This window comes from Sciurus carolinensis, chromosome 17 (genome assembly GCF_902686445.1).
Source record: "Sciurus carolinensis chromosome 17, mSciCar1.2, whole genome shotgun sequence".
In the NCBI taxonomy this organism is placed as follows: domain Eukaryota; kingdom Metazoa; phylum Chordata; class Mammalia; order Rodentia; family Sciuridae; genus Sciurus; species Sciurus carolinensis.
The window spans coordinates 37117620-37141840 of NC_062229.1; the positions used below are offsets into that span (position 1 = coordinate 37117620).

The window sequence follows — 24221 nt, forward strand, 5'->3', positions numbered from 1 at the left end:
CATAGGTTTTACATCTGATTAAATTATGCTAAAAGTACGTTTTTCTTTTACCTGTAATTATTCTTTTTCAAATAAATGCTGTTTCTTTGCATTGTCAAGGAAATAGATTCCCTCTCCACTAATACAAAATTGCAGAACATTTTAATATCATGTGTGTATATATATATATATGTATATATATAGAAATCCACATATTTCTGTCTTTATATAAAGCCAGAAATATATATATATACATATTTATTTATTTATATATGTGCTATATCATATGTATATATGATACACACACACACATACACACACATATATATTTCTGGCATTTTCGAACAAATAGCTATGAATTCTTTCTCATTATCTTCTACCTAGGTAATGACATCTTCCTTGTATCAAAGTTGAAAGACAGATAGATGTATACAGCTCCTAAGCAAGTTTCTGTTATGTTTGAACACTTATCTGAAAAAACTTTCCTGGATTATAAGTTCTTTCTTCCTTTCCAAATATGATAAAGAAAAGTATTTGTGAGTATTCTCAAGTAATGTGTAGTTCTTTTGTCAGAAGCTACACTAGAAAAACTACTATTCTTATTTTTTCTGCTTTCTCTTTTTTACAATGACTGCCTAAAATCCCAAGATGCAATGCTTCATTTCCTATCTGTTTCCACTTGGAGCCAATAGAATGACCACCAATAATGGATATAGAGTTGGGCTGTTCAATGCAGTAGCCACCAGCTATCTGAGGCTATTGAGTACTGGAAATGCATCTAGTTCAAATTGAGTTAGGCTATAAGTGTGAAATACACACCAGATTTCAAGACCTTGTACAAATATGGAATGTAAAATATCTCATTAATTGTTTAAAATATTGTTTTCATGTTGAAATGATATTTTGGATAAAGATTCTACTGTAATTTAATTTTTACCAGTTTTGCTTTTATAAAAATGTAGCTACTAGAAAATTTAAAATTATTTGTCTAGTACAGATTGTAATTCCATTAGAAAAAGCTGATATTAATAGAGAATGTGGCAAAAATTTATGGTTATTTCTGAAAGTTATTTTCTGGTTAGCCCTGGCCCTTTTTCTCTGGCACGAGAATACTTAGGGAAGTTTTGTGGAAGGTACTGTCCCAAAACAACATAGATACAGTAAGAAATGAGAAATTGGGGCCTACTTCCCCATTGTGTTTAGGAGGAATTCCTTCTGAAGTTTGGGAAAATACTAATACATCTATTTCCACTAATATTTCAGTTTTCCTCTGTGAAAAGAGAGGTGCTATTGTGACCTGAAAATCTCTCACTGTTTGTTCAGAAGTACAGTTTTACATTCCCCTTAAACTCTTTTGGAACAAGCTGTGTCACTGCAGAATTAACATAAAAATTTTATTCTTATTTCAGACAAATGTTACTGGGAATTTTCTTGTGGTTTTCAAACTAGTAAAGATGATATTTTTTCTATTATTATTTTATCATTATTATTAAATTTTATTATTGTTATTTTTTGTCACATGGAAAAACAGCATTGCATACATCAGTAAGGGCAAAAATAAAACTGGCATTGTCCAAGTAGTAACTATTTACCTGCACAGGAGTAAGCTGGTACACTTGGAACAAGGGTCATAGTTTCTTATTGGAGCAACCAGCCGGATAGGGGGAAATGTTTATGTCAAATGTTTGCTTTCCGTCAGTTTGTTTGACCATATTGAGAAAGGGTTACCAGATAAAACATTTACTATTAATTATGGAGGATAATATGAATCCAGGAGAAGTTTTCTCTGGACTGGACAGAAAGGATTTGCATTTTCATTTTGTAGCTCATTAGCTGTTTGATCCTGAGCAAGTTTCTTCACTTCTGAGAGTCTCCTTCCCTTATTTTGTAAAATGAAGCCAATGAATTTCTATCCAAAATAGCATCTAAAAAGGGTGATATGAAGCAGCATGGCTTTTAACAGGAGGCACACTCAGGAGATGGTAGCTGCATTCCAAGATGGGTATATGGGACTGTTTTGGGGATTCCCTGATTACTTCAACTCCATCTCTAGCTGATGGTGGTAGTCATTTAGCACAAGATGAAATGTTTTTTAGTTTCATCTTTTACCCATTTGTTTGCACGTTAATTTATTTATGTTTTCTGTTTTGTTTCGCTCATTCATTCACTTAACAAGCATTTATTGATTTCACAGGTGTATTCTTCTGGAAAAGACACTGAGATGGAGTTTGAGGAGAAAAGTATTTAATAAGGTCCAACATCTGTGAAGGTAAGAGGTGGGAAGCAGAACTGTGCACAGGGCAAGTAGAACTACCCTATAGGAAAATCCAGAAGCTGGTGGGGGGTCCAGAGCAGGTGTTGCTTATTGGAATTGTCCATGGCAGCATCTGTACAAAATGGTCATGTATTATACACCTGCCTTGGTCCTTCACTGGATGCAAACTGCCCTGGGAAGGATGTGATTTCCAGAAACATAAGGCACAGCTGAAGTAGCCTCTGAAGGAGCTTAAAGTTGAAGGCTATGTGCTGATTATTTTGTGTAGGGACCATCAGATCTTCCTTGAAGAGGATCCAGGTGGCACATCTTTATGTCCACTTCTGGTGGCTACTATGCACAGACACTGTGCTAAATTGTGGGGCTGGAGTGGTGAGCAGGGAAGATAAATTTCCTCATTTGTGGAACTTACATCCTAGGCTGGTTTTCAGAATTTTCAGTTGTCTCTATATTTCAAATGAACAATCTGCTTTAGATAAATTGCCTCACCAAGAAACTGGGAGAATAGACTAATGTCCTCAGTTATTAATCAGGAGAGAAAGAAAGCAACAGATGTTTCCATTTTACAGTAACAGAGAATCCTCCTCCACTCATTTCCTGCTAATTTCAACAGTTCCACAAATACTTATTTTCTCTCTTGTGCCATGCACAGTGTTAAGTGCTGGAGAACAATGGTGAACAGTGTATAGTCATGTAGGGGAGACAGACATACAAAAATAACAGCATTAAATAGGGAGTTGTGGGGCAGAGACATAAAGGGAATGCTGAGAACATAGAGACAGGGAACTTCCTGGTCTGGGCATCTGGGGAGACTAGAAGGAAAAATATGGGTCAGGTGCATAAATAAAGTTTCTGCTTTTAAGTAGTTTTCTTCTTATTTCATAGAAAAAAGAGAGCAAATCAGAAGTCTTAAACATTTATAGACGTGATCATGCCAAGAGAATCAAGGATATTTAATGGGACAAATGGATTTTTATGATCCTTAAATTAAGGTTCTCAAGAAGTTTTCCTTCATTTTAAGACTTGAAAGCTTAAAAGGGTTTCCTGTGGGGCCAGAAAGCCTCACACTGAATGATGCTGGTTCTTTGTAAATGATTTCCCTCTTTGTGTTAAACTGCAATCATTCCTGTAAGAGGCCATCTATAAAGAGAAAAATCTGTGCTCTCCTAAATGTTATGTGATGAACAGTCACTTGGTTTAATTTGAGTTCTGTTGAATTGTTTCTTCTTACCAACAGCATTGTGGGAATCCTCAAAGAGGTGCAAGGAAGGCTCATGAATGTAAATGTGTCAGCCTCTTGCTTCTCGGCAAGCCTCCCCCCTCAGCTTGCATTCCTCTCAATTCCCTTGACTCTTGGGTGACACCTATTAGGAAACAGGTGACCTCAATAGTAGTGTATTAGAGGCCATATCACCTTCTTACAAAATGAAATGGTCATCAAGATCCATGTGCCCAGATTGTATTTGCCAATACAAAAGTGGGAAAACTTGAATCAAAAGTTCTATCTGCAAACTGGACGAGTGGCAGATTGCCACAATAACCTCTACGAAACTTCTGCATTGGTTAGCGGGATTTCTGAAACAGTGGCTCCAACCCAGGGGAACATCAAGTGTGTGGAGGGAGTGGAGATTTCAGCACATCAGGGTTAATTATAACTAGAATTGTACTGAGTCTGCCTAGGGTGAACTCTGTCCATGTGTGTCCAGAAATCTGCTGAGTTCAGTCTTCCTCATGGGCTGTAGAGAAAATGGACTCTCCCCCTTATCCCTGATGGTCTAGGAAGTTCAATGCTCTCCTCAATAGCTCTTTAATATCTTATGGCTTCACATGTCTCCTGGTCATCTCTGACTCCCATTTCTGGCTTTCCATGAGTCCTTAATCTCTGCTGACACACTTGTTCTGGTATCAGCCTGAATGAGGGTCAGTGGTCCTTCCCCTTGAGCGTCTTTCTCTATCTCCTCCCAAATATGCTGTATATTCACTGTGAGATCGCTTTCACTGGAGGTGTGACAGAGGACAGGCAAGATCAATAATAATGGATTTCTCTATTCTTTAATAAGACCCTTAATCATGACTGCAGCTGGAGTTGGACACCCCACTGTTGCATAAGGTGCTCCTCTTTTATCTCTCTCAGGCTTCTTTTTCATCTGCCATTCCCACCCATGATTACTATTCTATTTCCCCCCACTTCTTTCAAGTGATTTTGCTCTCTCTCTTTTTGTTTCCTTCTAACACAGTAGGACCCAATCTTGGACTGCAGAAGTGAAAATACTGAAGTTTAGGCACCATTCCAGAAGCTTCTGATTTAATCAGTTTGATATGAGACTCAGATAGAGGTTTTTATTTCTATTTTATTGTATTTTTTTCTCAGACAGTTTTTTTTTTTCCCCTTAAAGGCACCCTTATCTGTTTTCAAATATGCAACCAGGTCTTGAGACAAGGTAAAGCTAGCTCATGCCTTCAGAGATTCATCTGGTCTTCAAGAAACTCTGCCACTAGCTAATAAGAAAAAGGAAATGCAAAACAAGACCAGGCAAGTGTCACCTCTATCTGTCTTCTAAGGGTAACTGTCAATGTTCTCATCATATTTACACAAATTGGGAGACTGAGGCTCAGGGAAGTCAAACCTACTCAGGATTGCACAGCCAGGGATCAGTGGAGGCAGGGTTTCAATCTAGGTTGGTGCATTCCCAAATCTTGTCCTGTTTTCTTTCTTTTGAATTTCTGCCACTGCACCTCATGCTCAAGGAAAATAGGCAGAATGGACAAATTCCCACCTTCAATCATCTCCCCTTTAAGTACCCCTTCATCCACCCATTCCTGGTTCTTCAGTTCCGTTGGAATCTTTGTCAATTCATATCAGGATTATGTTGTTCTTTCTGCAAAGAAAATCTCTCCTGTATTCTGCAGCCCAGAAAACTCATTTGTTTCCAGAATAATAGCTAATACTGATGGAGTGCTTATTGTGTGCAGGAACCCTGAACTACAGAGTGGACATATAACTTGGCTAAGTTCACCCAAGTTGTAAGAGCACAGCCCTGGCTCAAACTTCGTGTGCTACTCAATAATATGCTCTAGAATCACCTGGGACCTGGTGGAAAGGTGGCTTCTGATTCTCTTGTCTGGGAGGAACTGAGAGCCTGCGGCACTGACCAGCTGCCAGCCTTAGTCTATATTCTCAGTAGCCAGGTCTTGGTCATGTTGCCTCTGTTTTTCATATTTTAAATAGCTGGGGGCTAAGTGCAATTGGGCTACATTTCTATTGCAATTTCTGAATTTTTCTTCCTTAGTAAAGTGGACTAGGGCACTCTGGTCCAGAGATCCCAGGAGTACTACAAGGTCAGAGATTCCATTTAACATTAATTAAATGAATTAATTAAAAAGCAACCATTACTCAGATTTAAAAAATGAGGTTCCCCTAGGAAGGGAAGAGAAGATTGATAATAGGCAAGGTGATTTAGTATTGAGAGGTAAGACTAGGACATTTGATGTCAAATGGTGACAGCAGATGTTTTAAATTCTGCCCTTTTGGCCCCCTTCTTTTATCAATTTAGGGAGAAATCTACTTTGGCCATCCCCAAGCTTCTGTGAAATGTAAACTGCAGAGGGAACTTTAAAGACAGCTCCAACAATAGCATATCAGTTCACAGCTCTTTTCTTCCACGTGATTTTTTTCTTTATTTCTTTCCTTTTTTAGCTGCCATTCTTCATTTTGATGTTCGAATTCACCAAAGCTCTGTGACTGGAGCCAGGGTGATTAGTGCTGGGGGAAAGCCACTTATCACGGGAGACTGCTGCTGTGGAGAAGGGCAGGGACGCCCTTGCTAGGCAGGGCACAGACCGCCAGGCAGGGTAAGGGAAAGACTTTCATTACAGGAACGAGCAGCTCTCTGATACCCTCATGAAAGCAACCGGCATTGAGCACCTTGTACACTATGTGGAATACTTAATTACAGAGGAAACTTATGGGTTCCAGTTGACAGAATAATCTAATCAATATTGCTTACTCCAAACTCTAATTTACTTGTCTTACAACTCATTAAATTTGAAATATTATTGATTTTCAAGTAGATGGCTTAGAGGATAAATAAGTCCATTTTTATCTTGGGGGTCTTGGTTTGAGTTTGATTCGGGGACCTTCAGGCAAGAAAGCTCAAATCTCTTCATTAGGCAGTGTTTGCAGAATAACCTCACTAGATATACTCCACTGATGCAGGTAATTTGCCAGGACCCTGTATTTCCCAATAACTGTTGCTGAGTGGGCTATTTCCCTGTTTCTGAAGAGGGTGTATCCATGGCAAGGACCAGTGATTTATATGATTTGAGGAGATACTTCAGAGTACATACCCCTCTGAAATGTAATTTCTTTGTATTCCACAATTCAAAAGATGTGATGAACTTTCATATGCTGCTGCACTAGAAACCATCTAATTTAACTTTAAGCAATCTAGTTTCTATTGTGTCCTTAAAAATCTAGACCAGATTCTATTCTTTCTTTCTGGGGAAGCAGGAGATTGAACCCAGGGCCTTCAACATGCTAGGCAAGTGTCCACCATTGAGCTAAGGTAAACTCACAGCCCTAGATTCCCAAGAGAATTCTCTGACACAGCCCTCTGCATTTTCTGGAATCGATCAAGTCCATGGCTACTGTTAACCATGTTGCCTTATCTACATGCTGAAGGCAATGGGTGAATTGATGTGAGGGCAGGAATGTTCAAATGAATTAGACTTGAGCTGAAGTAGCATTTTTAATTTAATTTTTTAAATAGGTGCTACTGACATGATTCAAAATCAAAATTCTGAAATTCTAAAAAGCTATCCAGAAAAAGAAAAGTTCAGCCCTCCCTATCTTAACTTATCTTCCTCATTCCCTCTCCTACCAAAGGGAAAACACTATTTTTGTTGTTGTTGTTTCTTCTGTAACCTGCTCGAGTGGCCTTTTGTATATTTATGAGTATAAATGTAGCTTCTTATTTTTTTCCTGTTTTTATAAGATACAGCATGTTATGCACACTGTTTCAAACTTGTTGTTTTTTTGACTTACTGGAATACTTGAGAAATTTTCCATATCAATACATAACAAATATCCTCATTTAAAAAAAAAACCTTGATAACTTTCCATCTTGTGTAGATATTATAATTTATCCAATCAGTCCTCTATTGATGGACCTTTGGAGGCTTTGAAATGTTTTACCATTACAAACACCACTACAGGGAATGATCAGGCACATAGATTCACAAGCGCAGAATGACTTTGTATATAAATTATTTTGCAATTGTGTAAGTATATATGTAGGAAATAGGCCTCAAGGTGGAGAGCTGGGTCAGAGGGCACATGAAAACCTTTGCCAAATTGCTCTCTGTGGTATGTCTTGTCCATTTATGCTCCCACTAGCAATGCATGGGAATCTGAAGCTGGCAATTGGATTCACCTCTGCAAGTGCTTAACATTTCTAGGTCAGAAACTTTACTTGTCACAATTGCAAACAACAAAAGAGAGTTAATTGAAGGCACAAAGAGTTTATTGGGATGGATAGAAAAAAAAAAACCTGGTGCACAGACATTGGGAGGATAAGGAAAGTAAAATCAGCCAAGGACTTTCTGTGTGAAATCTTGTGAGAATGGTACCACTGGGCACAATACCTGTGGCATTGGTCATCCTGGTGTTGCCCAAGGACCCCCACATTGACCTTGCCCTCTCTCCATAGGATACAATCTCTAATCTCCCCAAGAAGTGAAATAGGAGATAATTTGGCTTCTATAGGGTCATAAGGGTGAGGAAAAAGTAGGGAATCCCTGTCAGCCTCTCTTTGCCTCCTGGCAAGAACACTGTTGAGATGTAGGGCAGCCAAAACCATGTCCACTATGAAGACCAAATTAGTTCTTCATTTTCCTCTTAATTTGAGTGCACATGGACTTATTTTCTTGGATTTTGCAGGTTTTCAGACCCATATTTTAAAAATCTTCTGGCTTTCAGACCTGAATTGGACCTAAAATCTGCTACTGCACCCAAGACAGGCTTAATGCATCTGTTTAGGACTCAGTCGGGGAGTCTATCTCCTTTATTGATCACCTTCTGCATGCTAAGCGCACACACTTGGCCAAGGATTCCGAGTCAGGAATTCTCCCATCTAATTCTGCTTCAGCTCCTCTGATCAGTGGCTTAGCCTTGGGCAAGCCATTCTTCTTAAGCCTGTTTTCTCATCCACGAAGCAGGGATGATAATATTGACCTACTTTCCCTGGCTGTTGCAGGATTCGTTAATTGTTCGCTGTAAAGAACTCTGGAAAGCTTTAGAACCTTCCCTACCTTTGTTTCCAAGCCCGTTTCCCCTGCAGCACCCCTGCCACTTGTCATCTAATTTGGACTGGCGTGTGGAAGGGAACAGATGAGGGATTGGGGCACAAACATGACTTGCTTTGTATATAAAGAGTTGACTTGAGCCAACAAGGAGGGAAGGTAGTTAGCATTAGCAACTGTTAAGGTTTCCGTGGAGCCCCTCTGCCATCGAGCAGGGATCACAGAAGCACAGATGCCCAAGTCCTAATTGCTTTCCCTGGTTGTCATCCTCATACATAAATAAATTAGCAACCCAGTTCTTGACTCCAATGGTATGAATGGCTCACCCTGAGCAGCTGTTGCAGAGTGTCTCTTATATTAATCACGTACTCCTTTCGATGACGGTGACCTTAAGGTGAAAATGTCTTGCTCTGCTTCCGGCAATGAGGAGCAGTCAGCCCAGGGAGTGTGTGTGTGTGTGTGTGTGTGTGTGTGTCTGTGTGTGCACATGTGGGGCAGAAGGAATCTACAATTCTTATCCCAATTATAATGACAAGAATAACATCTTTATATCACGTGAGTGTTTCCAATGTGTTTTCGTGTTACTGATCTCCAATGGGCTTCGGCAATGCCGTGAAGCAGGTAAAAATGATTGTCTCCTCTTGTGGCTGAACAACTCAAATTCAGAGAGGTCACCAGACCTAAGTTCCTATGGCTGGAAAATGTATCTTTTTCCCAGCACACCTGGCACTTTCTGCATTTTATCATTTTTTTTCTTTAAATGATAACTAACTATAACTAGTCCTTCCCTTTGACGTTGAGGTGAATTTACTCAGAAATGTTAAAATGTGCACATCTACCCTTGACAAGATGCTCACTAATGTCATATTTCTGTTGTTAGTGATTTATGTACAGGCAGAAGAATATCATCTAATCCTCACTCAACTCTACCAGGTATGTTATCATGGTTCTGCTTTACAGATGAAACATAGCGAGGTGCAGAGAGGTTAATAACTTGCCCAGGGACACACAGACAGTCCAAGCATTCAATCTCAATCCTATACTGCTAACACTAAAATATCAAAAACAAAAACAAATACAAAAACAAATCAGAAGTCCCAGGAGCTGAGGGCACAGTGATGCCAGTTCGTGGGGCAGAGGATGGCTTTTACGTGGCTGAATGGGAGAAAGCATAGCTGCATCTGACCTCTAGCATTGAGGGTTGTTCCATGCCCATTTACCTCGCTGGCTGACAGTTCATTTCTATCATTTCAAGAGAAGAGCTATAAACTAGTTTATAGGCTTTTGGTGAGCTCCCCGGCTCCATCCAGGCCCTGCTGCCTGCGGTGTCTGGGCTGCCCCCTACCACCACTCCTCCCCTGCAGGTAGGCATACCTAGGACCTGGACTGCTGCCTCACTAGGTCACCTTGGAATTCAGCCCAGATTTGGACTCTGAGTCAGCTTCGTATTGCACTTCTTACTACAGCGTCTGACTTCAAGCACGTGCCTTACTTAGGTCTTTGCTTAGTGCCAAGGCTCCTCAGATGCCAGGGACACCAGAGGGAGCTCAGCAGACCCTACCTACATCTTGGCGGGGAGGCAGGGACCCATGCAGAATGCCCCTTCATCCCTTCCTGCCGAAGCAGTTCTAGGGGGCCTCTGCAGCCTCCTCAGAAAGTTCATGATGGTGATGTGGCCGTCCACAGTGGTAATCCAATTCACACCTTTACTTTGCCTTTTTTTTTTTTTTTTCTTTCCCTATATCGCCCTCTTCTGCTCCCTAGGATCACCTTCACAATAAACTACCTGTGCCCAAATTCTCACTTAGGTTGTGCTTTTGCAGGGAACCCAAACTAAGAAATAGCACTCTGAGCATCAATCACACTTACATCTTCCCATCTGGGGGTAGAATTGTGCTGTGCTTAGGACCTGGATTTTAATTTTGGCTTCTGTGTGACTTCGGACAAGTCATATAACTTCTTTGAGACTGAGTTTATTATTCGTAAGATGGGAATTGAAATAATCTCTTTCTCGTGGGGTAAAATTTTGTGTCAAATGAATGATTGTCTGGAATTCATCAAAGTCTGAATAATTCATCTGCTGTTGATCCAGTTTTCAACTCCATCCAAACTCCTTCACCTATTATCTTGTGGCCTTTGGTTGGGTTTCCTAATCTCTACAAAGAGACTGATTTCCTAATCAGTTTCAGTTTCATAATCTACTCAAAGAGACTAATAAGACTGGCTGCATCAGGGAGTGTAGGAGTTAATTACTGGGTTAGTAGCTAATGTATAACTTGGCATATAATGGTACGTGTTTAGTAAAATAGAGCTGTTAATGGAACAATTGGTCCCAGTTAGACTTTATGGCTTCCTTCTTTATGCTCATTTTATACTTCTTTGCACTTCCAATGGAGTTATTCTGCACTTCTCTGTCCCTCCCCCAAGACTTCAAGGGGTTGTGTGTCATTCCTTCCCTTGAACAGCTAGAATGCACCATGACACTGTGGCCAGGGACTTCAAGAGGCATATTAGAGAGTCAAAGAGCTTTCAGAAGCTATTTAGTCTAGATCTCTCCAAGGACGAGGAGACAGTGACTCCAGAGTATAATAGGCATTACGTAAAAGAATGTTCGTTCACTGGCAATGTACTGACCAGACAGGGTGAGGCACATGAGATGCGGTGGAGAGGGGTGGCCTCATTTGGCCAGTTGCATTGGGGCTCTCAGTCAAAGCAGCTTTTCTTAGAGAGGGCAGTAGGGTTGAGCTATGGAAGAGGGACTCTTTACGTATCAGTTTTGACAAAAGATGCTCTTCCTAGGAAACCCCTAAGGCTTTCCAGGTCATTGGCCCAGTCATGGCTTTCCCTGAAAACCAGATTCAGGACATGCAGAGGAACAGGAAGGGCAGCCTCTCTGTGAACCTAGGCATGGGGTGGTCTCAACTGAGTGTGTGGGGAAGAAGGACAAAAGCAGCTCTCTCTGGCCTTCTCTTCCTGTAGTTCCAGGTGTGACTGCACTCAGCCTCAGTCAGCTAAGGGTGCACATGCCCTGGGAAGAAGGCCCTGATGTGGTTCTGGAGCTGGAGAGAGCTATGGAAGTGGGTGGTAGTGGGGGGAGGTGGGCAGCGTCTGGCACACAGCAGAGAGCTGCCATCTGCAGAGGAGCTTGGGCATCTCTTTAGGGTTGAGGAGGACAATTAGCTTCTTTCTTATCTGTCCCCAGAGTAGTTGAACAGCAGCCCTCAGCCTTAGTGTTGGCCCTGTTGTGCCTCAAGGAATCCAAGGGAGATTCATTTTCTCTCATTGCTTTGCACCGCCACCCCCTTCAGTACCCATCTACCAGTTAACCCCTCTGTGCTGGCTTCAGAGGGGGCTGAGAGGTTAGTGGTAGAGAGAGATGAATCAGAGGTGATTTCTGAGCTAGAGATTGCTGTGTTAGAGGGATTGCCTTCCCATTTTGGAGGCAAACTGGGAACTGTGTAGGGCTATAGCTGAGGCCTACTGCAGCTTCTTCATCTCTGAACATGGTGGAAACATGGGCTTGGAACATGGCTAAGAGGTCATCTCATCCACACACCTCCACCATGCAGGATTCCACATAATACTTCATGTTCAGTGACAGGAGGCTGAGACTCCCTCCCTCTAGAGATAATCTAACCAAGTGTTTCGGCCCTGCCCTCACCCCACCCCAACCCTGTAAAGGTAAACCCACTCTGTTTTTTTCTTATCCATCTGGCCCCTCTTTACTTTCTTTGAGCTGCATTTTCTTTCCCAGTTCCTGTTTACAAGGTGGTGTTGCTGGACCATGGTTCTTGGACTTCTTTTCCGGTTACTGACTTTACCTACCTCATATATACAGATCTGTGACTTCTAGGTCACGGATGCCATTCCTCATTTCTCTGCCTGGTGCGTGTCCTGCATGCCTCCAAATTTGCATGGTGAAAACAGATTGTGTTAACTCCTCCCCCAAACTGCCCTTTCTCGGTATCCCCTAGCTTATTGAATGGAATCACCTTTCAAAGTGATTGATGGCCCTGGGTGTAGTTCCCAAACACTTTCCTGCACCCCACAAATACCTGTCCAGAGGTGCTTTATAATTTTCACTTGCCCTCTGGACCAATCCCTTTCTTGCTCACCTTACTCTGAACTCCAGGAGTCTAATTTCTGGAACCATATTATCCAGGGTCTTTTGCCCTCTGGTTCTGGGTTGGTTGAGTCAAAGGGAAGCCCTGGGAAGAGAAAGAAGTTGATGTGTTTATTCTCCCTGTTCCTTCCCTATGGAGTTGTGGTTGGCAGGGACTGTGTTCCTCCCATTATGTCCTGGCTTCGGTTGGCCAACCTTCTCCTGGGGGCTCAGTTCTTTCTAAATTCCAATAGCCACTCCTCTGCTCACCCTTTCAGGTCGGGGTGGTAACAGCTTCTTGTGTTCTTAGTTGTGGTGTGTGAGTGTCTGTCTTGGTGCACTGTTCCTTCACTGAACTCTCAAGCTGTCTGGAGTGTCTCTATGGGATGCTGCCAGATGTATCTGACAGCACATGTCATTGCTCTTTCCCTTATATTTCTCATATCTAACGTTAACTATTTTAGGGAAGAGAGAGCTGGTTTTCTACAAGTTGGTCACAGAAGGTTCTGTGCAATGGCTCCACCCATATTCTTCATTATTGCTTCAGAGTCTGTTTTCAGCTGTAGGCTTTGTGATGATGGTCCTATACTTTGGCTTTGTTTCCTGCCTAAGCAATGTCATGGTCTTTAGAATTCCCTTTGGGGTTTACAGACTTTAAATTTCCTACTGAGCATTGATATCTACCCACTCTCTTGGGTTTTCCATTTTCTTTAGTGTACAAAGTATGGGACATGTGCAATCAAGACTGGCTTCAAGGGTGGGAGGCCCAGTACTTAGAAAGGTTCTGTGCTTGGTTTAATGCACCATCACTGTCTTAAATATATATATATATATATATATATATATATATATATATATATATATATATATATTGTACTGAGACTTTACCCCTTAACTACATCCCTAGTCCTTTTTATTTTTATTTTGAGACAGAGTCTTGCTGAGTTGCTTAGGGACTCTCTAAATTGCTGAGGGTGACCTTGAGCTTGCCATCTTCTGCCTCAGTCTCCTGAGTTGCTGGGATTACAGGCATGTGCTACCATGCCTGGCGGAAATAATATTTAAACAAGGCCCCACATTTTTCTTTTGCAGTGGGTCCTGCAAATTATATTATTATTCCTGTGTAGATATTATGCAGGTTATTTAGTTCATGGTTAGACACAGTAATGAATGGCCCTGAATCACATAAAGAAGAAAACGATTTCCTTTTCATTTATCTTTCAATCTTCTGATTATTTCAAGGAAAATGTTTTATGTTTGTGTTCAAATATCTTTTACAGATCTCTTGACACTTGCTAATTCTCTCCTTTTCAATGTAGAGAGTGGGGCTTAGATTCTGTGTCCTTTTGGGCATGTAATATTATCATTCTGCTTTCATGATTACCTTCTATTTATGGCAAGTAATACTACTTTTTAATTTATGAAACTAATATAAATGTCTTTTAAACCAAATTTGAATAAAAGCCAAGTCAATTAAAAGCAGGATGTTAGGTTAATAATACTAATTTTTAAGACTTTGTGAGAATAATTTAGGTTTGAGTAACACTGGGTTAGATCAAAACCAACCTTCCTTCTACTTTAGCTCCCTTGAAGCTAATCTCAAGCCCAATCTGCCTTTGAAGACTTCCTTAAAAGATTGTTCTGAGAATCGATATGAGAACTGTGTAGAAAGAATTTAGTTACTTCCACTGAAAGTCTTTGAATTATTTGAGTGCTCTGATTGAATTACATACAACTTTAACCCAGAAGCAGGTCTAGGAGGAGCAGAAATAGAGGACCCACTGTAAGACCAAATCATGCATATATTTGTAACCCTCACATATACTGTGCCTGAACCCTGACAAGTGGAGAGAGGACTATGGTGACACCTCGGGTGACCACAGTAAGAGGGCTCATATTTCTCTCTAAACTTATGGTGGGAGCTCCTAAGGCTTCTGAAGCTTGGGATTTCAGTGTTCAACTGATGTGAGTACCTAGAGGTGGTCAATTTCCCAACAGTCAGTTCCCATGGTTCTATCTGGACAGCCATCCTGAGCTGGTGATGCAGATTCTGTCTGTGCACCTTTTCATCCTTGCATGTGGACAGTTAAGGTGACAAAAACTTTCCCTACTGGCTACATTCTTTATCTTATTACACCCATCATTGATTTCATTGGCTGGCATTTAGAAGAGGAAGCTTGTTAAACTAAGCTGTTATGCTTGTGGTTTTAGAGGTTGGTACACAGACAGTTCTAAGGAAGGAAGAAATGTGCATGAGTGGACAGAAATGTACTTTTTCTAACAATACACACACTAATAAGGAAAAAAAAATCCCCACTAGTACAAAGCATTCCTGAGTTCATTTTGCAACAGTAAACTCCTGATTTCATCCTCCTCTGTTCTGTGACCAGTGGTATGAAGTGATTTCATTGGATGTGAGAAGGGATTTGATGCAAGTTCCTGGGCCCGCCCCTGTGCTGTGTTCAGGATTGTGAATGTGGTCCCATTTTGTCCATTCCTCAGAACTTCTGGATAAGACAGGTGGATTACAATGCCATCTTCTACCATACCTTCATGCTCATCTTGGACTATCCAATGCAGGGAACCCATGTACAAGGGATAATTTAATAACAGCATTAGTGATGATAACAACATTACCTTCTGTATTTCAGGAATGATCTGGATACCTACCTTAAATCATCAACCCCAGCTCTTGGAGAAAATTTAAATGCAAACATCAGCCTCATTTTTTAGGTGAGCTGCCCACTTGCCTGTTTGCTCTAATATCCATTCCTTGCCCTTCCTTTCTCTTGATGTGCTCTGTATTGAGGGAATTGCATTTTCTAGGTTTGTTGCCATTAGTTTTCAGTGACTTCAGTTAGTAGAGTGAAATTGGGGGTGACAGTAAGAATTCGAAGTTTTCTCCCCCATCCCCTTCTGCTACTTTGGGTGGCATCTTGCATTCAGCTCTATGTCCCTTAGCTCTATATGGGGCCTCCAGATCCCTGGCCCTGAGAGTTGCACCACTTCTTTCCTCTAGTCCCCCAACTGCCTGGTGGTGGCAGCTTCCTGCAGTTGTTAATCTCTGTGTTGCTTCACTGTATCCTCTTAGTCTCCAGCTCTTAAAACTCCTGACTAACCAATACTCTGAGCCAATTTCTTCCCATTTGAACAGTTGAGATTGCAGCAGGTTTCTTGGTTGACCTGCCTGATGCACTATGGCAGAGGTTTGCAGACTTTAGAAGGGTCAGACAGTAAACATCTAGGATTTGTGGACCCAGGAGGCAAAATTGTGGCATTGACTATGTGGGTATTTATATAACAAAATAGAAAACAGATTTCCAGCACCAGGTGTGGTGATGCATGCCTGTAATCCCAGTGACTTGGGAGGCTGAGGCAGGAGGATCACAAGTTCAAACCAGACTCAGCAACTTAATGACTCTAAGTAACTTAGTGGCTCTAAGTAACTCTACAAGACTCTGTCTCTAAATAAAATACAAAAATGGACTGGGGATGTGGCTCAGTGGTTAAGCACCCCTGGGTTCAATCCCTGGTACCAAATAGCAAAAACAAAAACAAAAAACCAAACCAACCAAACAACAAAAAACAATAAAAGAAGCTACTGCAATAATCCAGGCAAGGGTGGGTGGTGTCTTGGACAAGGATGGTGGTGGTCATGAGATGGAGCATAGCAGCTGGATTAGAGTCGTATTCTTAATCTGACATGAAAATGTCTTTTCTGAAATACCATCTGGTCAAGCCACTGATAAAACCATCCCAGTCCTTGAGTGCCCACTGACCAGTGGGTGAGCTCCATGGGTTCGGAAATCACCCAGTTCAGCACCCCCAAATGGGAACAATGGTGAGAAGCAAAAAGGCCCAGAGAAAAAAGAGACAGATATGGTACCCTCCTTGCTTCTGTGGGGCAGCCGGCAAGGGGGATGAATGACGAGTTTGGAGAGATTTGGATGATAGGAGATATTGTGTGAAAATGGTACTTTCCCTTCATTCCAGGCCCTTCAAGGCCAGCTGTCTAAGGGATTTCCTCCAAGCACGATTAAACTGAAGGTGAACGAATGCATGCTTTCTTGTAGTGCTCACTCTAAGCTGAGAGGGTCATTATCATTTTAAATTATCATTCACAGCAGACATTCTTAACCTAAGACTCCTGGAGAGAATTCCAGTATCTATAGGCTTGGGTGGGAAAAAGAATATGACTTATTTATTTTCACTATCATCTAAATGAATCTTAGCACTTCCTTTGGTGATAAATATAGAGCAGAAACCCACAGTAGAATTAACAGTTCCAGTAGCCATTACACACACTTCCATATCACATGCTTTTATTGTGAATAACTTGAAATATTCATTACTTCCCCAACTCTTATTGCTCCTGCCACTAGCTCTTGTTATTTAATGTTTTTATTTATTTATTTATTTATTTATTTATTTATTTATTTATTTATTTATTTATTTTTGCGGTGCTGGGGATCGAACCCAGGGCCTTGTGCTTGCAAGGCAAGCACTCTACCGACTGAGCTCTCTCCCCAGCCCTGTTATTTAATGTTTAATAAAGACATACAACTGTTACTACACCAATTTGGTTTTTAAAAATATTTTGGTAAATGTATTTCAAAACAATGTGTTTCTTTTGTGATCCTATTTATTTTATGCCCTTAAAAATAAAAATTGTCCAGAGAAGGGATTTATAGGCTTCCCCAGCCCCCAAAAGCCTAAAGAGGAACCCCTTCCCACATGTGAATGCTGCTGCTCAGGAGAAGTGTTAGTGGGGTAGTGCTGGGGGCAGGTACAGAGCACAGTTCTTTTTCTGAAGCACCTTGTGGTTAAGAGGAGCCAACTGTGCTCCCAGCCTTCTTCAGCACAGAAGCACTTAGCTAATTGTGCTGAACTCAGGGCCAGACCTCAGGGAGAGAGAAGCAGCCTATCTGGGCCCCTTTGGCAATCAATTATTCCCCTGAGCAGAAAGATTGATAGCTTCTGAACATCTTGGTCCAGCTAATAATACTGCAGATGCTGTTTTAATTCCAAGGCACATAGTCACCCTAGCCTTGCTTTTTAACATCTTGGTTTAAAAAGGGAGTTAGGGAAGTAGCTTCCAGAGATGGAGCAGATGTGCCAGTTGGGGGTCATTTTAATAGTTTTGCACCTTGCTCCTGTCTATTTCCATACCCACCCACTTTATGGCCACTGAAATTTCAAATGTTCTCCTGTCTTCTGGTTACTTTTCTCAAATTTCTTTTCCAGGTTAGACAGTCTTCTTCCTTGAATGTTCTGAAATTGCCTTTTCTCCTACTAGAAACTCCTCAAAAATTTCTTGTCCTTCTCTGGACTTCTCCAATCTTTGATGGGTCTGACTGGTGGGTTGGGAGAGGGAAGCAGGAGCTGTTTGTTGGTTTTTTCCCCCTATTTGTTCAGAGACCATTGCAACCCCTCCAGGGCCCTGAGAAGATTTTTTTTTTTTTTAAATCAAGTTTCCCCATGATGTTGCTGAAAGATTATCTCCGAGAATACAACCAATTCCAACAAGTCCAAGCTCAGCCTCAAAGCTCTGAAGTTGAAATAATAGTTTCCAGCAGGTTGCTCTGTGATTGGAAGTGTTGAACTTTCTTTCCCCTTGTGGTGGCAGAGAACTTATCTGCCTTCCTCTCACTGATTATTTACCCCATTCTTCTGCCCTTCTTAATCCTTTCAGGGGGCTTCCTTCCCCAGGGTGGATCAAAGAGAATATTGTCATAAGAAACTACTATGAACAATTATATGCTCACAAATTGGATAAGCTAGAAGAAATTCATAAATTCTCAGATACATCCAACCTACCAATATTGAATCATGAAGAAATATAAAATATGAACAAAATAATAACAAAGAAGATTGAATCAGTAATAAAAGTCTCTGATCAAAGAAAAGCCCAGGACTTGATGACTTCACTGTTGAATTCCACCAAACATTTAAAGAACTAATAATACTAGCTCTTCTTAATCTTCTGAAACTCAAAGTAAAGGGAATACTTCTAAGTTCATTCTGTGAGACTAGCATTACCCTGATACCAAAACCAGACAAGGACACTATAAGAAATAAGAAATTAAAATTATAGGCCAATATCCCTGAAGAACATAGACGTAAAAATCCTCAACACACTAGCAAACCAAATTAAACAGCACATTAAAAGGATCATACACCATCGTTGCAAATCATTAACAAAGTGAAGGATAAAATCATATGATCATCTCAATAGATGTAGAAAAGCATTTGATGAAATTCAGCACCATTTTGTGATAAAAACTCTCAGTAGATTAGGTATAGAAGAAATGCTTCTCAATGCAATAAAGCCATATATGATAAGCCAATAGCTAACGTCATTCTTAACAGTAAAAAGTCAATGCTTTTCCTTTATGGTGAGGAACAAGACAAGGATAGCCACTCTCCGCACTTCATTTCAACATAATATTGGAAGTCTTAGCCAGAGCAATTAGAAAGGAGAAAAAAATAGGGCATCTTAGTGGTAAAGAAAGAAGTAAAATCATATCTACTTGCTGACAATATAATCTTATATCCTTAGACTTGTGTCTGAAGACTCCACCAAAAAAACTGTTAGAACTGATGATGAATGTAATAAAGTTGCAGGATAAAAAACTCCATAGCATTTTTATATACTAATGATGAACTATATGAAAAGGAAATTCAGAAACCAATCCCATGTACAATGACAACAAAAATCTAAATACTTATGTGTAAATTTAACCAAGGAGATAAAAGACACGTATAGTAAAAATTATAGAACTCTGATGAATGAACCTGAATAAAACATAAATAAATGGAATGATATCCTATGTTAATGGATTGAAATAACTAATACTGTGAAAATGTTCATAATACCCAAAGCAATCTACAGATTAAATACTTCATAAAGCAACCTACAGATTCAATGCAATCCTATCAAAATTCCAATGTCGTTTTTCCCAGAAATGTTTAAAAAAGCCTTAAATTCATGTGGAACTACAGAAAACTCCAAATAGCCAAAACAATCAAGTAAAAAGAACAAAGCCAGAGGAATCATATTTCTTGATTTCAAAATATAATTTAAAGCAAATATAATGAAAAACCCCAGCAGGGTACTGGCATAAAAAACAGCACATTGACCAATGAACAAGAGAGAAAACCTAGAGATAAACTCTTGCATTTGGTCAACTGATTTTTGATGCAGGTGCCAAAAACATCAAAAAAGCACAATGGGGAAGGACAACCTTTTCATTAAATAGTGTCAGAGACACTGAATGTCTACAAAGAGGAGAATGAAATTAGACCCTTATCATGTACCATATGCAAAAATCAAATCAAATTATATTAAAGATTCAAATATTAAGACCTGAAAATTTAAACTGTTAGAAGAAAGCATATTGGAAAAACTTCACAACATTGCTCTGAGCAAAGACTTTATGACCTGAAAACAGATAATAAAAGCAAAAGTAGACAAATAGAATGGAATCTAACCAAAAAGCTTTTGCACAACAAAGGAAGCAATGAACAAAGTGAAGAAAGAACCCACAGACTCAGATGAAATATTTACAAACCACACTTCTGATGGGGGGTAGCATCCCAAATAAGAAACTCAAACAACTCAATAGCAAGAAAACAAGTCAATTTAAAAAAGGGCAAAGGACTGAATAGATGTTTCTCAATAGAAGGCACACAAATAGCCAATAGGTATATGAGATCTATGTTCATCATTAATCATGAGGTGAGTGTAAATTAAAAGATATCACCTCTCACATGTTAGAATGGCTTTTATAAAAAAGATGAAAGATAAGTAAGAATTAGGATGTAGGAAAAGGGGAACTCTTGTACATTATTGGTGGGAATATAAATTATGAAATTATGGAAACTTATGCCATTGTGGAAAACACTATGAATATTCCTCAAAAAACTAGAAATATAACTGCCATATGACCAAGTAATTCCACTTCTGGGTATGTATCCAAAGAAAATGATACAAATGTGTTAAATGGATTTTGGCATTTCCAAATTCCTTGCAGCCTCATTCACAATATCCAAGATATGAAAACAACCTATCCATCAATGGATAGATAAAGATAATATGTACATATACACAGTGGAATACAATTCAGCCTTAAAAGGGAGGAGGATTTTATTACTTGTAACAACATGGATGAATCTGGAGGATGTTATGCTAAATGAAGGGAGCCAGTCACAGAAAACAAATACCACTTGTTCTTACTTATATGTGGAATCTGATAAAGTTGAACTCACAGAAGTAGAGTAGAATGGTAGTTACCAGAGGATGGTAGAAAGGAGAGTGAGGAGGAGGAAATGGAGACTCATTGATCAAAGGCTATAAATTTTCAGATAGTTAGAAGGAATAGATCTTGAGACCCATTGCATAGTAGGGTGACTATAGTCAATAATAATATAGTTTTAAAATAACCAAGAGTAAATTTCAAATGTTTTATCATAAAAATGATAAGCTAGGTGAAATCAAACATTAGTTTGATTTCATCATGTTACATTAAATATATATATCAAAACACATGGTATCCCACAAAATTGATTTATCAATAAAAAATAAAGAAGTAAATACTATTGCCAACACATGGCACTCCTGGGAGCTTTTCTCTAAGTTCCTACTGAGTCATGGAGAACATGGCAGCTACTGTAGCAATGGGGGCTATTTGCCTTTGCCTCTGTTTCAAGCATAGGAAACCCCAAGACAGGCAGTATTTCCAAGACATTACATAATTCAGGCATTCCCATTGTTGTGTATGTGGTAGTGACATGTGCTGATTATGGCCAGACTTGGGTGCAGTCTTCTCTTAGGAAGCTCGTGGTGGTCTTCAGCAAGTTTGCATTCCTTTTAATTGATTTCCTTCCTAATTATTCCCTCACCTTAGAGCAAGAAACTTTGAAGATCCTAGAAGGAAGCTAAGTTCCACTGACCCAGAAGATAATTTAAGAATGATACTGTAAGAGATGTGCACAGGGTCCAGGGAATACACACCCAGATGCTGAGGCACCCAGGGACCTGCACTTGAAAGAACAAGGGCAGAAGGCTGTGCTGCTGGAGCCCTCTGAGAGCTGGAGCTACAAGCCAAGGTTGTCCATTAGGAGTGGTCTTCACAGAGGGATGTAGCCACCTCCAGAAATGTGGTGACAAAGGGAGGGTGTGGTTAAAGTTTACCCTTGCTCACTCCCTTCTCCTGCCCCCACATTTCCTTCTAGTAATCATCAGAATCCAGAGGATGAGGAGACTTCTCTGGTCTTCTGGGACACAGAGAAGGGGGCAGAAAAGCAAAGATTGGATCTGGGAGTGCTGTGGAGAGGGTGGTGGCAGGTAGGGATAGGGAGCATTGCTTTGCTGAGCTGGGCGTTGGCTGTTTATGGTCAAGTCTCCACATTGTGGTGGGGGAGTTGCAAACATCTCTCAGCTTGCTTCACGGCTGACCCACTAAATATTCGCCTGCTTCTGCAGAAATTACAGGCATAAATTGAAGAAGTTTGCCTCCACAACTGCTCAAAAGAATAAGCCTGTTATCACTGGACCACCTACAGTGAACTTAACACAACTACTTGCCATGACTGGACCCCGTGAAATAGTCTCTTTCTTTATGACAATTTATTTTTTGTTCAGAGATCACTAAACAATTATTATAAAGCAATTTCTGTGCCACCTTGTATGATGTGAATGTCTGTCACTGTAACTAAAAACAAACTTAGGGGAATAAAAACCAGTTGAAGAATTTACAAATGATCTTCTATTTATCTTTCAAACAAATATGCTAATTATTAATCAGAAGACTATGATAAAAGAATCCAGGATTAAGATGCCAGATGTGATTCTTTTGCCTTCTGTTGATAGGTCTGTTGGACTTGACATCTAACCTCTCTGGTTCTCAATTTACCCATCTTAATCAAAGCACCCACCTGGGAAGACAAAGTGAAGCATGGCACCAAAATGATTTGTTAGCCTCATCTACACATAAATACCAGACCCTTAGCAAGTGTTACCACTGCTGCCATTGTCACAAGCTGTTGTGTTTATGGACAGCACTATCTCAAATTTCTTCTCACAGAGAGGCAAACTTTCCATCTTCACTATTCCTGCCAAAGGCACACAGCCATAAGGACGTGAAATACTGTTGCACTCACATTCCAAGTGGTGTGTTTGTTAAGTTATTCCAAACTATAACCTGCCTCCCGTTAGATGAGCACCACCAGAAGTCACAGCATGGTTTTCTTCCTTTAGCCCATTAAGATGGCCGGAACCTCCCAACTTCCCCACCATGTATATCCCATTCAAATGGAAAGAGAAATTGCCCTCATCATTTGCCTGTAACTAGATCTCAGTCCTGCTAAAGTGTGGGCACTCCAACTCCCAGGTGCATTTTAAACCTTTTTATTTTTTCTGTGGACCCATTTGTCAAGTTAGATATTAAAAAAAGTTTGTATAAATTTTTATTCGTCTGATATGTATTTTTTTTAAAGAGTATGAATAAGTTTGGGTTTTCAACATGGACAATGAGATTTGGAGAATGAAGGCAGGTGCTCTTGGGAGTGACATCTAGGGCAGGAAAAGATTAACTTCTGGAGAGATGATCAAGAACCTCTGACATTATATATGTGAAAGTCATGTTGATATAACAGACAGGAAGAGACCTTTCTTTACTAAGTACTTACTGCACATGACCACTATGTGAACTACTGCATTTCAGTTTCTCATTTGGTTCTTAAAAGAATCTTGCTGGAGAGGCACTTATTTCAATTTTACATAAGAGACCTGGAGATGGCATGTGACATGATCAAGTTCGCACAGTATGAGTGATTGGTCAGGTTTCAGAGCCCATTTGTGTTCTCCTCTACCATGCTGACTCAGGGGAACCAACCACGCTGACACTGAAATGGATACTTGAAAGTTACCAAAGAAAAACACAGAGATTGTTGTTTGACATAAAATGGTGCTAGAAAGAGTCATTTATGTCCCATTTATGCCTGAGTACCACATGGCACAACAATTATTATGATTAAATATCTGACAGATGAGTTGGCTGTACATTTTATTTGAACCAAACAGAAAGCATAGCACATATGGGCCTCATCTTCATCATTTCCTGCCCATGCAACATGGTCATTTGTTCATGACTTCAATAAATTACAAGTAACATTGGTCAGCAGTTCCAGACCACTACCTGTAGTCCAGACATGAAACAAGGCAGAGTCACATATAGCCCACATATAACCTTTGCATTAATGTCAGCAGAAGAATAATCTATTAATTTACTAATTGTTCCTCCCTGCTGTGTATAGGTATTGTTAAGAAAGATAAATACACTTTGATTTAAGTGACTGAAGTTCCTGCTTTGGTTATTCAGTGTACTGAGACTGGTTTTAAATTTTAAAACTGGCATGGATAGTGAGGCCCCCAGTGAAGGGACATATTAACTAATTTATTCTTGTAAGAAAGGGGAGGTTGCTTGAATCTGCAAAGGATGGGGATGTGGGTGGAAGGGAGATGCCCCTGTGATGGATCGGGAAGCTGTGGGTTAAGATTTAGAA

The 24221-nt window shown here is 40.2% G+C and overlaps 1 long non-coding RNA gene across 2 annotated transcripts; it reads left to right on the top strand.

Annotated features, from left to right (window-relative positions):
• The first annotated feature begins 1780 nt into the window (after positions 1-1780).
• LOC124969476 (uncharacterized) lies at positions 1781-23072 on the top strand. Of its 2 annotated transcripts, none has more exons than XR_007105969.1 (5): positions 1781-1981; positions 2174-2248; positions 9435-9487; positions 15308-15389; positions 21563-23072. It is a non-coding gene; the product is annotated as an uncharacterized LOC124969476 (long non-coding RNA). The 2 variants fall into 2 exon arrangements; XR_007105970.1 differs by having other exon boundaries at positions 1781-1961.
• Positions 23073-24221: the final 1149 nt, after the last annotated feature.